This window comes from Phalangium opilio, unplaced genomic scaffold, assembly GCF_054372755.1.
Source record: "Phalangium opilio isolate 3A_F unplaced genomic scaffold, DU_Popi_V2 ptg000217l_1, whole genome shotgun sequence".
Classification (NCBI taxonomy): Eukaryota; Metazoa; Arthropoda; class Arachnida; order Opiliones; family Phalangiidae; genus Phalangium; species Phalangium opilio.
The window spans coordinates 11,906,871-11,920,837 of NW_028324218.1; positions in this window are offsets into that span (position 1 = coordinate 11,906,871).

Here is a 13,967-nt window from a genome sequence, read left to right on the forward strand (position 1 = left end):
CGCGAACCCATATCCTTCTTCTCGTGCAATTTCTATTAAGGTGATTTATTAATAAAAACGAAAATAGTTGTTGATTTCCACTCGTTTACGAGAAACACTAGGCCTAATAGCCGGAGACATATTTGTTTTCGTGAAAATATCTCGAATACACGGCGTCTGCGCCAACCAGGAGACCTCTGATTGGCTGCGAGGCTGCAATCCTTGCGAAAATCTTTGACACGCCAAAGATTTTCGCGAGGTTTGCAAGACCTTGCGAGCATGGCTTTGGCGCGATTTTCAGTAGTGTAAACGATCCGAGCGAAGCGACGTACCGCGCGCGCGAGCGTTACGTAGCTTGCGACGCGAAAAAAAGCCATAGTGTGGACGGACCTTAAGACATACGCGGCGATCGGCCAGGGTTACGAGAAACGTCCGGCCTCCCTAAGGTGGGGCTTCCACCAAAGGTTCACGCAATTGCGCTGTTCTTATCCATAGCTGCGATTGGAAACCTTTATATACTACCTATTTTAGTAAGGCGAAGCAACCGGCGTATGCTTCATTTCAAACGACAATATTAGTCAAGTCTCTCAAAAATGTTTAATTGTTCTTTTTTAAAACGATGTAACGTTCAATAAGGCGAATAACTAACGAAGAAAATATTAAATATTAATTATATTTATTTTAATATTTAAGATAATCGTGTTTCTCAATTCAAAATTAATACGGAAAGAGTTAAAAAGCAGTCTATGTTATTGCCTGTGTGTGTCCGTCCGTTATTACACTAGTGCCGCAGTGCGCTGCGTTAGAAGTTCGTTTTGTTTTGATGTGTAAAGAAATCCTACAGAACCATAATATTCCCTTTATCCTTAATATAAAGTGAATATGATGAAATATTTTTCGTAATTATGATGCATTTAGTGCTTTTGTAGCTTTAAAGCTCTGTTTCATTTTGATATTCCAAAGATTTTTTTAATATTATTATTTGAAATGGCTGTTTATATATTACTTAAGCTATACTACATATGTATATAGAATAATCATTGGTTTAGTAATTTCATGAAGAAAGCTAAGATCTAGACTCCGGCGGGTATATCTAGTATTATTTGCAATAAGCTTAGTGAAATATAGAGTAAATAATTGAGGCCTGAGGTGAAGTAAACTTTGGGTTTTGATTTTCGTGTCTGAAACGAAGAGACATCAACGGTTCAGAGTGAGCCGAAAGTTAAATACACTCTTAAATAATCAGGTTAAGATTTTATAATAGAAGAAAAGATCATGGTGGCAATTAGATTAGTAGGGCTAAGCTACAGAGTTTTTATTCTCTTTATGGTGCGCATTGGCTATCAGTGCGTCTAGCTACAATTTAGCTTTGGTATTATTTAACGTTAACACTCATGTTGGCAAACTAAAAATATTGTTGAGGTGAGACGAGACGATAGTGTTTACACTGCTAAAGAGTTGTGAATGTAGCTATCAGAATATAGGGTAAGCAGCTGAAGCGTAGACTTCATTTCCTGTTCTTTTTGCCATTAACTGATTTCCATGTGTCCAAGATTTATCCTTATTGGATGTAAAATGTCGTCTGCTTTACTGTATATTCGCTATGCTTGGAATACTGCTTCAATTTTTCGTAAATTTTACTTCAAAAAAGAGAAATAATTCCATATCTAGGTAAATAACTTTGTAGTAGTAGACCTCTTGACTCGGAGAGGTAATATTTTGGTTTTCCCAACTTGTTTAAGTATACCTTGGATTACGCCTAGATAGATGGAAAGTAAATTCCATTAAAATCTTGGACACTTTCGGCTCGTTGTCATTTTTGCGGTTTTACAAGGATTAGAACAATATCGAAAACTGTACTGAAGGTTTTAAAAAATTTAGGGCGTTGCCCAAGGAATTTGTTGAGATTTTCGCAATTTAGGACTATAGGAGCCGAGTCAAATAAAAATTATTTTTGTAGTGAGTATAACCATTTTACAATAATCTAAATTATTCTATAATAATCTGTACTAATCTATACTATTCTGTACTAATATTCTCTTCAATACTAAATTATACAAATCAATGCTATTCTATAGAAATCTTTTTATATTATACATTATTCAATTTTTTTATTCTATTCTAATCTATACAACTCCATACTAATCTATATTATTCTATACTAAAAATTTTATACCATTCTAAATTAATCTATACCATTCTATATAAATCTATACCATTCCATATAAATCTATACCATTCTATATAAATCTATACCATTCTATATAAATCTATACTATTCTATACAAATCTATACTACACTTTACAAATCTATAGTATTCTATGCAAATCTATGCAATTCTCTACAAATCTACACTATTATTTACTAATCTATACTATTTTACACTAATCCTTACTATTTTAATACAAATCCATGCCATTTTTTAATAATCTAGTGTGAATCCATTCTATATAAATCTATACCATTCTATTATGACCTATACTATTCTGTCCTAATTTGTACTACTCTATATTAATCTACACTACTCTATACAAATCTATACTATTCCATACAAATCTATAATATTATATACAAATATATGCTATTATATTCAAATGTATACAAATCTATACTATACTATACTATACTATACAAATCTATACTACACTTTACAAACTTATACTATTCTATACACATCTATGCTATTCTCTACAAATCTATACTATTCTATACTAATCTATACTATTTTACACTAATCCTTACTATTCTAATACTAATCTATACTATTTTACACTAATCCTTACTATTCTAATACAAACCCATACTATTCAATACAAATCGATACTATTTTATAATAATCTATTGTGAACTATAGTTATGCTAATCTATATTCACAATAACGTAACTCTATAACGATCTAATATTCTAATCTTTAGCTACACAGTTTATTTTAAAGACTTAAAATTTGATTGTTTTCTAGTATGTATGTAGACATAAGAAAATAAGGAACTTAGGAAGCCATATATTATTTTCTTATGATGTAGGTGGTAATGTCTGGAACTACTCATCCGATTCTAAAATCTCTTTCATTTGAATAAAAAGTTACAATATCCCTGAATAATATGGCTGAATTATGTTTTCATAAAACAAGTTTATAATTCCAAAGATCAATAATTATAAATCAAGCTTGGCTGCTTTATCAGCGTGCGCTTGATACAGTTTAATGGTGAATTTAACATATTATTTAAAATTCTGAAATATTATCTCAGTTTAAGGGCGTAAATATCTGAAGATGAGGGTTTACCTTGAAGAGAGAAATATATTATCGACTATTTAAGAGCCAGGTATTTTTTTTGATTTAACTAGGACCGTTCAAATTATAGAAATTGTTTATAAATTAATTATATGTATCGTATCTAATATTTGAATAAGGAATTTACTTTGCATATGTGGATCATGCTTGTTCAAGGATACTAGAGTTTATCGATTCGTAGTAAGAACTCTTAACAATTCTAGAAGTTTGGTTTGCACAATCAAAATTTGGTTTTAAATTGTAATTTTTCTGCAAAACCATAACATATTGTTATTGTTATTGTTGAAGGGGGTGACGCGTCGCCGCGTCGAGCACCGATACCAAGGGTATATTGTGCGCCCCGAACTGGTTAGACTGCGAAGAGTCCTGTCGCCTCGATGAATCGGAGAATCCGATTGACCGAGACAGTAGAGAACTGGTGAGGTTCCATAGTATGCATATCGAAATGCTCAAACCTCATGGCCGCGAGATAGTCGCAGCAACATAGGATATGGGAGGAGGTTTCCTCTTCCTCCCGGCAGAACCTACAGAGTGGGTCATCAACGATGCCCATTAGGTGCAGGTGTCTATTCAGCCGGCAGTGTCCAGTGAGGAGACTGGTGACCAGCCTAATTTTGCTTTTGGTAAGGGCAAGCAGTTCCTTTGCCCTAGTAATAGAAGGACCCGGGACAAACTCCTTGGCTTGTCTCTGCCCATCCATGTCTAGCCAGAGTTGCAGTTGAAGTGCAGACATCCGGCAGTGAATCCTATGGCGAATGATGCCATGGGGGATGGGAACCGCAGGCTCAGGTCCGAAGAACTTCGCCTCAGCCCCCCTTTTGGCATACATATCAGCCCTCTCATTGCCCAGGTATCCGCAGTGCCCTGGCACCCACAGCAATTGAACCTTGTTGCGGGCAGCCAAAGAACTCAGCAGATCCAGGCAGCTGAGCACCAGTCTAGAATCGACAAGGCACTGATTTAGCGCCTTGAGAGCGGCCTGACTATCCGAATAAATCTGAATCGTCCGTCCGCGGTAGTTTTTCTTGTTGCAGAAATCCACACATAAACAAATGGCCATGATTTCCGCCTGAAAAACGCTGGCAAAGTTGCCAAGGCTCTCGTAAAAACCAAACTTCTTGGTCAAGCAGTAGACCCCGGCACCAACTCCAGAGTCCGTTTTAGAGCCGTCCGTGAACCAGACGGACTCCCCCCCAGTTCCAAGGACTGGGGTGGTCTCCCAAACAGCGCGACTGGCAAAGTGCACGCTGAAGGGCTTGTCGAAGTGGTGTGATATAACAGACTTATCTGAGACCATCACAAGTGATGGCTCAGTACTGCTGTACTCACTGAAAAGCTTGGTGTGACTGAAGTCCCAGTGCTTGGGCTTCCACCAGCCGAGGTTGTTGAGCCTACAGGCTCCCATAATAGCTTCTTCCTCAATAAAGAGGTGAAGGGGAAGCATATTGAGAAGGATTTCCAGAGAGGCTGTGGGGGCTGTCCTCATGGACCCCGTGATACCGATGCACGCCAGCCTTTGAAGCTTGCGTAGTTCATCTTGGGCTGTCTTAAGGCGAACCCTGGGCCACCAGACAAGGGCTCCATAGGAGACCACTGGCCTGATGATCCTAGTATAAATCCAGTTTACAGCGCTAGGGCTTAAACCCCAGGACTTGCTGACTGAACTCCTTAAACGCCAAAATAGAATTTTGGCTTTCTTGATGCTCAGATCAAGATGGGATTTCCAAGTAAGCTTGGCATCAAGAGTCACGCCAAGGTACTTGACCTCGGAGGACTTCTTTAAAACCTGTCCAAAGAAGGAAATATCATTGAAGAGGTCATTAGTCCTTTTCCGGGTAAACGGTATAAGGACAGTCTTATTGGGATTGACGGTGAGGTTAACTTCCCTACACCATTCCTCAACATCATGTAAGACAGATTTCATCAGTGCAGCGATAGTTGCAGGGAACCTCCCTGTAACAATCACTGCGATGTCATCCGCATAGCCAAAGCAGTGACACCCCCCCTCCCCGAGTCGGCCCAGCAGCTCATCCACCACCAGGCACCAAAGAAGAGGGGAAAGAACCCCTCCCTGAGGACAGCCACGGTCGGTGGAGATCTCCAAGGATTCCCCGAGAAGAGACGCCGTCACCCTACGGTACGTGAGCATGGATTTTATCCAACGACACAAAGTGTCGTCAATACCAAACCGCTCCGCAGCGCGAAGGATAACTTCACTAGAGACCCTATCAAAGGCCCCCTCAATATCAAGGAAGATGGCCAAAGACATCTCCTTGAACTCGATGGCCCTGTCAAGGCAGTTCAAGATGCCATGGAGCGCCGTCTCTGTAGATTTGCCTTTCTGATAGGCAAACTGAAAAGTGGACAGGGGTGTGTGGGAAAGAACACCATCCCGCAAATACCTGTCCACCAATTTCTCTAAAGTCTTTAGGAAGAAAGAGGTAAGACAGATAGGTCTGAATGCCTTAGCCTCAAGATAGCTCGTCTTCCCAGGTTTGGGAATAAAGATAACCTTCGAGCGCTTCCAGATATCTGGAATATGCGCCAGAGCAATGCAGGCTCTAAATATCCTGCACAGATAGGGGCCAATGGCGTCTATGCCTTCCTGAAGGAGGGCGGGAAAGACGCCATCTGGGCCAGGGGACTTATAGGGCTGAAACGAATTTACAGCCCACTTAAGTCTAGAGTATGTAACTATCTTATTGGCGATGCCCCAGTCCGCCCTGTGTGCTCTTCGAAAGTGCACGGGGGGAGTGTCGGTGCTTGTGGGGTCAAAAGCCTCGGAGTCCGGAAAGTGTACCTTAAGCATATGCTTAAGGGTGTCAGTCCCTGACTTGGTAAACTCACCTTCTGCCACCTTGATGGTGCTGAGCTGGTGAGTGTTATCGTGAGCCAGGATCCTCATGATCTTGGCAGTAGCGGGGGCATCAGAGATGCTACCGCAGAAGTCCCTCCAGGAGTTCCTTTTGGCCTCCCGGATGGCTTTATTATACTTGTTAAGGGTCTGTCTATAAATAGTCCAGTCCCCAGTCCTCCTAGCCCTATTAAAGAGTTTACGAGTGAGCTTGCGAAGCTTGCCAAGTTCCGTATTCCACCAAGGAACGAGCCTCGGCCGGCTGGCAGGCTTCGCCGGACAGTTGTGGTGGTAGGAATTGATAATGGCTTGTTGCATGAGATCAACTGCCAAATCAAATTCCAGCACCGAGGAAAGCTTTGGAGCATTACCTCTGAGTAGGATGCAAAGTTCCTCCCTGTAGCCGGACCAGTCGGTCCGACGGGGATTACGCAGTTCCGTCTTAACCGAAGTTGACTTGACCGCGACCGAGAAGCAGATGTGCCTATGATCCGAAAGAGACGGTTCATTAGACACATGCCAGTTAGAAACCGACAGACTGATATTGCCTGTGGCCAGGGTGACATCAATGACCTCCTTTCTGTTAGAAGTAACGAAGGTTGGCTCATTGTGCCTGTTGAGAATATGCAGGTTCGTACCGACCAGATATTCTAGCAGTTCATCACCACGTCTGTTGCAGTCACTACTGCCCCACGTGACATGGTGGGCATTGGCATCGCAACCCAGAATGAGCCTGTCCCCCTGCCTCTCACAGCGGTCGACAAGAGTGACAACCTCCTGTGGTGGAGGGGAGCCAGTGGCATCATGGGGAAAGTAAGCAGACGCCATGATAAGGCCAGTTGCCTCTCCAGAAGAGGAGGGCATTACCTTAATCACAGCAGTATCCCTAGTGAGGTAGTTCGGAAGCGGAATGATGTCAAGACCCTTCCTGGTCAGAACACACGCCCTGGGGTTGGGTGAGGTAAAGTCATAAGAGATATTACCTGCATTCTTTAAACCAAGGATTTTGCCATTATGAATCCAAGGTTCCTGAATGAGGGCCACATCCAGGCCCTCTAAGGCAAACCTCCGGCAGAGAACTGCCGAGGCTGCTTTGCAGTGATGCAGGTTGATCTGGATCACCTTGATGCTCATGACTTAGGGAGAGAGGCGGCCCCGGCTACCGCTTGGCGGTAGCGTGGAGTCCCGATCCAGGACCGGTATCTCCTTCGCCACCACCAGCAGCACCCTCGGCCCCCAGCTCCATCCCAGTAACAGGAGCGCAGGTCCTCTCGGTATCAGAGTCCTTCAAGAAGTCGGACTCTGTCCCGAGGTCAATGTCTGAGCTATCTGGAAGGGATGGCTCTAAATTAATACTAGCAATATTTGCTGCCAGCTCCCCACTCACGCTGGCTGCAGTATTACCCTCTTCTTCAGAAGCCTCAGAGGCATTCTGGAGAGGGTCCTTTGGCGCATTCAGGACTTTAAATGTCCCGACATCTACACCAGTAAGACCCTCGAAGCCGGCTTCCTTGATGGCCTCCATGGAGGAGCCATCAATTAGGAAGATCCAGCGTCTGGTGCTCTTCTCATCGAACGACTTCAGGCACCGCCAACAGTCGGTCAGAAACCTTCCATTGTAGGCCTTCAATCGCCGGAGAAGAGCCGCCGGATCAGTGGTGCGACGGTCCTTGGTCCGGAAGGACACCTTGAACGGCTTCGGGAGTTCACTGGCCTTCATCACTGAAAGCCGTGTTCCCCCTATGGCACGCTCAAAAAGATCATGGTGGCAATTAGATTAGTAGGGCTAAGCTACAGAGTTTTTATTCTCTTTATGGTGCGCATTGGCTATCAGTGCGTCTAGCTACAATTTAGCTTTGGTATTATTTAACGTTAACACTCATGTTGGCAAACTAAAAATATTGTTGAGGTGAGACGAGACGATAGTGTTTACACTGCTAAAGAGTTGTGAATGTAGCTATCAGAATATAGGGTAAGCAGCTGAAGCGTAGACTTCATTTCCTGTTCTTTTTGCCATTAACTGATTTCCATGTGTCCAAGATTTATCCTTATTGGATGTAAAATGTCGTCTGCTTTACTGTATATTCGCTATGCTTGGAATACTGCTTCAATTTTTCGTAAATTTTACTTCAAAAAAGAGAAATAATTCCATATCTAGGTAAATAACTTTGTAGTAGTAGACCTCTTGACTCGGAGAGGTAATATTTTGGTTTTCCCAACTTGTTTAAGTATACCTTGGATTACGCCTAGATAGATGGAAAGTAAATTCCATTAAAATCTTGGACACTTTCGGCTCGTTGTCATTTTTGCGGTTTTACAAGGATTAGAACAATATCGAAAACTGTACTGAAGGTTTTAAAAAATTTAGGGCGTTGCCCAAGGAATTTGTTGAGATTTTCGCAATTTAGGACTATAGGAGCCGAGTCAAATAAAAATTATTTTTGTAGTGAGTATAACCATTTTACAATAATCTAAATTATTCTATAATAATCTGTACTAATCTATACTATTCTGTACTAATATTCTCTTCAATACTAAATTATACAAATCAATGCTATTCTATAGAAATCTTTTTATATTATACATTATTCAATTTTTTTATTCTATTCTAATCTATACAACTCCATACTAATCTATATTATTCTATACTAAAAATTTTATACCATTCTAAATTAATCTATACCATTCTATATAAATCTATACCATTCCATATAAATCTATACCATTCTATATAAATCTATACCATTCTATATAAATCTATACTATTCTATACAAATCTATACTACACTTTACAAATCTATAGTATTCTATGCAAATCTATGCAATTCTCTACAAATCTACACTATTATTTACTAATCTATACTATTTTACACTAATCCTTACTATTTTAATACAAATCCATGCCATTTTTTAATAATCTAGTGTGAATCCATTCTATATAAATCTATACCATTCTATTATGACCTATACTATTCTGTCCTAATTTGTACTACTCTATATTAATCTACACTACTCTATACAAATCTATACTATTCCATACAAATCTATACTATTCCATACAAATCTATAATATTATATACAAATATATGCTATTATATTCAAATGTATACAAATCTATACTATACTATACTATACTATACAAATCTATACTACACTTTACAAACTTATACTATTCTATACACATCTATGCTATTCTCTACAAATCTATACTATTCTATACTAATCTATACTATTTTACACTAATCCTTACTATTCTAATACTAATCTATACTATTTTACACTAATCCTTACTATTCTAATACAAACCCATACTATTCAATACAAATCGATACTATTTTATAATAATCTATTGTGAACTATAGTTATGCTAATCTATATTCACAATAACGTAACTCTATAACGATCTAATATTCTAATCTTTAGCTACACAGTTTATTTTAAAGACTTAAAATTTGATTGTTTTCTAGTATGTATGTAGACATAAGAAAATAAGGAACTTAGGAAGCCATATATTATTTTCTTATGATGTAGGTGGTAATGTCTGGAACTACTCATCCGATTCTAAAATCTCTTTCATTTGAATAAAAAGTTACAATATCCCTGAATAATATGGCTGAATTATGTTTTCATAAAACAAGTTTATAATTCCAAAGATCAATAATTATAAATCAAGCTTGGCTGCTTTATCAGCGTGCGCTTGATACAGTTTAATGGTGAATTTAACATATTATTTAAAATTCTGAAATATTATCTCAGTTTAAGGGCGTAAATATCTGAAGATGAGGGTTTACCTTGAAGAGAGAAATATATTATCGACTATTTAAGAGCCAGGTATTTTTTTTGATTTAACTAGGACCGTTCAAATTATAGAAATTGTTTATAAATTAATTATATGTATCGTATCTAATATTTGAATAAGGAATTTACTTTGCATATGTGGATCATGCTTGTTCAAGGATACTAGAGTTTATCGATTCGTAGTAAGAACTCTTAACAATTCTAGAAGTTTGGTTTGCACAATCAAAATTTGGTTTTAAATTGTAATTTTTCTGCAAAACCATAACATGGTTCGTATAAAAGAAAAACCCGGCAAAAAAACCCCAATTTATAAAACTCATCACTAAGATCTTCAATTTTTATGAATTTGAATGCTAGAATAATTTCGTTTTATAGATAGTTTAACATATTTATTGTTTCAACTTTAAAAGACTATCTATTTATATTTATTATTTTTAATGAAACATTTTAAGACTTTTTATTACTATTATGCAGTTACTTTTGAATGACAATTTCTACCATGCGCGCAACTGCTAAAGATTAAAAACCCCAAATAACCCAAGTACCCAATAAAACACGGTGGGCTGGGGACTTTTTTCAACCCTGAAAACTAATCTCGAAAGATTGTAGTCGTATCTCACATACGTTGGAGAATACAAAGTTTGAGAATATTCATTTAGGAAAAGTGTGAAATTGCAAATAAGTTATTTCTTAATACAACTGAGGCATGCCGAAAACTTGGTGTGAAGAAGTATATAGTTAAACAAAAATTGTGATTTTTATTTATTCCAGACCACTTATGCGTGCAAATATTTCGGTCCAAATTTTACAATCTGCAAATCTAGGATAATGGCAGAGGATGCCTTTGATTTGGTACAATGCAAATACCGTACGGTCATCGAGAATAAGCCTTGGGTCAGCTTAACGACCAAGAGTGAACTTCTTGATTTCATTAAAGATGAATACCAGTGCAAGCATAAACTTAAATTGGATTTTTACGTTGGAACCCACAGATACCGTAGGAAATATTTTTTCCTTCACATCAAGTCCTACCGAAAGAAATATTCATCAGATCGTAAGTGCATATTTCACTGATTAACTTATCATTCGGCTTTGGTGCAGTAGCGGGTAGTATTTTTCATACACTCGTAGGAAGACGGTCTTAGGTTAGATATATTATTGAGGAACGTCTGCGTACACTGTACGTCAGTAGCTTTGCTAGGGTTTGAAATTTGGGGGGGGGGCTAAATCTGGGCAAATATAGTTATTATAAGAACTTAATAGAACAATTGCATAATGGGTTCATGGGAAAATGTGTAGACCTTTAAAACTATCCGTAAATTTGTGTCAACGTCAAATTATTCGTATTTTAAAGATATACAACCTTTTATTGCTAAAAACTACGGAACCGATTATGAAGGATTTTCTCTCGTCTTAAGTTTATTTTTAGTTTTGGTTAGCTTTTAGTCCACACTATTGGGACTTCCTTCGAAAGAACATGAAACATTTTACTTGTCTCCATCTGTTCTTTTCTTCAAAATTGTACTGTTTGATATTGAACGAATCTATCATTATAATTTTTAATATATTGCTACAGAATTTTAGGTTACTAACAGCGATTTTTTGGTAGGTTTTACGGATTATTTTTTTTGGGGGGGGGGAGGGGTTAAGGTTGGAATTGGGGGGGGAGGGCTATAGCCCCCCAAAAAGGCCTAGCGACGCCACTGCTGTACGTTCTCTCCCCACTTATTAAAGGAGTCTACCTCAGCCTGCCTTATTAACAGTTTTCTTTTTTCCATCAAATCTGCTGAGGTAAATGGTAATAGTCGGTGAGCTGTGGCTATCCTCTTTGTATTGTAAAGGAACCCCAGCTTAATATGAAACCGTTGGGAAAAAACCTTACATTATTAACATTATTGGGTGTATTTAAAAAGCCAAAAATGTGGATTTAATTTCTATATTATTCATAGAGTCATGAATATCATGGAACGCAACTTTATCCACTATAAATCAATACCGAAGCAAATTATTTACGAGGTGTCAAAATGGAGACGACCTCAGGAGGAAATATCACCTTTGACACTCAAAGTTGTTAGTGGATCATTTTTCTTATGGCTAATGGGTCTCCCTATTTCAACCTTTGCATTCATGGCAGAATTGTTTGGAGCTACAAAATTTTTCTTAAGGACATGTGGAACTGAATCAAATGGGTTGCGATGAAAAGCTTGAGATTTTAGTCACTATCTTGCCATTGCAAATACATTGATCAAATGAATATGCAATTTCTACCCTTTCAACTGTGGACTACAGAAAAATGTCTACAGCTTGTATCCGCGCGACATTAAGAATAATTTAAAATAGTTTTCCCAAATATGTTGTTACTTAGTTTAAAAGGCATGAATGAAGAAAAAAATTTTAGAAACCTGGAGGGGGGGGCTCTATACTAGGCTATGAGTCGGACTGAAGTAAATACTATCAGTTCTCCATTCCTACTTATAAAAGTAAATCTATCCCTGATATTTTACAACAATTAACAACAAAAAAAACGCTTTGAAACATCAGAGTCGTTTTTTTATTTAAGAAGTTATGTTTGCAAGGTACGCCGTGTTTTGTAAATTGTAGTTAAGCGGTGTCAATGGTCTCTTAATGTTTTCAAAATTTTGGTGCTACAAAGGTTTAAAAATTTTCATACATATAAATAATACATTTTTGTTATTTACAAATGTAATTGGTTCAAGAGGTATAGCTATTTGATTAACAATATCAGTTTTGACTTTTCTAATTTATTTAACTGGAGTTGAACAGTTGGCAAATATTTCAATCCTTCCAAAATTGTAACCTTTATGGCCTTGAGAGCACTTACAAGTTATTTGTATATTGTTACGCATTGTTTTTAGTTGTCCACTAAATTCTCGGATATGCGCACTTTCCACGTCATACTAACTCAGAAAAGCGACATCTAGCGGCATTTGTGAAATCCTAACTGCCACCCCTCTTTTATTCGTATTGGAAGGCCTAGTATTAGTGAAGGCAGTGCATAGCCTATACCACAAGGAAATTACAAACATCAAGGAGATATATTTCCAGCCTACGAATCGGGTTTACCAAAACATCGACAGCGATATTCTAAATACGCGGGAACTATTTTTTCCCCATCCGCGTTATAGTTACGTTAGAGGTTGTCCTACTCGCCAGTTCTCGCTCATCGCGCGCTTCAATTTAATGTTTAAAGGACGTTTAGCAACATTTCGTAAAAGATTAGGCTTTTACCATTTTAATGTGACTTGTCCTTTAAGTAGGGATAGGAACATGTGCTTGAAAGTACTGAAAACGACACGCTACTGAATAATCATGCTAATTTTAATGAGAAAATGAAGATTTCATAATTGTCTTTGCAAGCTATATTATGCGTTGAATATTTTAAAGGTATATTAACTGATCAAGAATATTAAACAATTCATTTGTTTTCTGACATGAAAATTTCATTCTTTAAGTCATCACTCTGATATCGAAATGAAATGAAATCAAATCAAATGGGAAGCGATATTAGAAAGAACTAAACATTCGTTTAAATATTTAAAATTTTAGAAATTTATCTATAAATTAATTTAGGTTCATAATGGTTTTGCGTTTCGAAAGGTGTTATGTTTTAGGATTCAAATAAGAGTATAGAGTCGTTTTAAGTAAGCCTTTATCTAGGCCTAGAATGATATTTAGAGCAAATATTCTATCGAAATGAAAAGTAAATATTTCCAATAAACTCTCGGACACTCTCGGCTCGTTGTCACTTCCGCGAACGCTATTATAAGGATTTAAACAATCTCAAAACTGTACTGGAGCTTTTAACAAAATTAGGGCGTTGTCTGAAGAATTTGTAGAAATTTTCGGGACTTAAGACTGCAGGAACCAGTTGAAGTAACAACTTAACAAGTAATTTCGTAGTGAGTTTTCGTGAGTTTTATCTAAATCAAAACTTTTTATAACAATCTAAACTAACCTTTGCTGTTCAATAATAATCTTTTCTCTTCTAAAAAAAATCTATACTAGTTTATACAAATCTATAC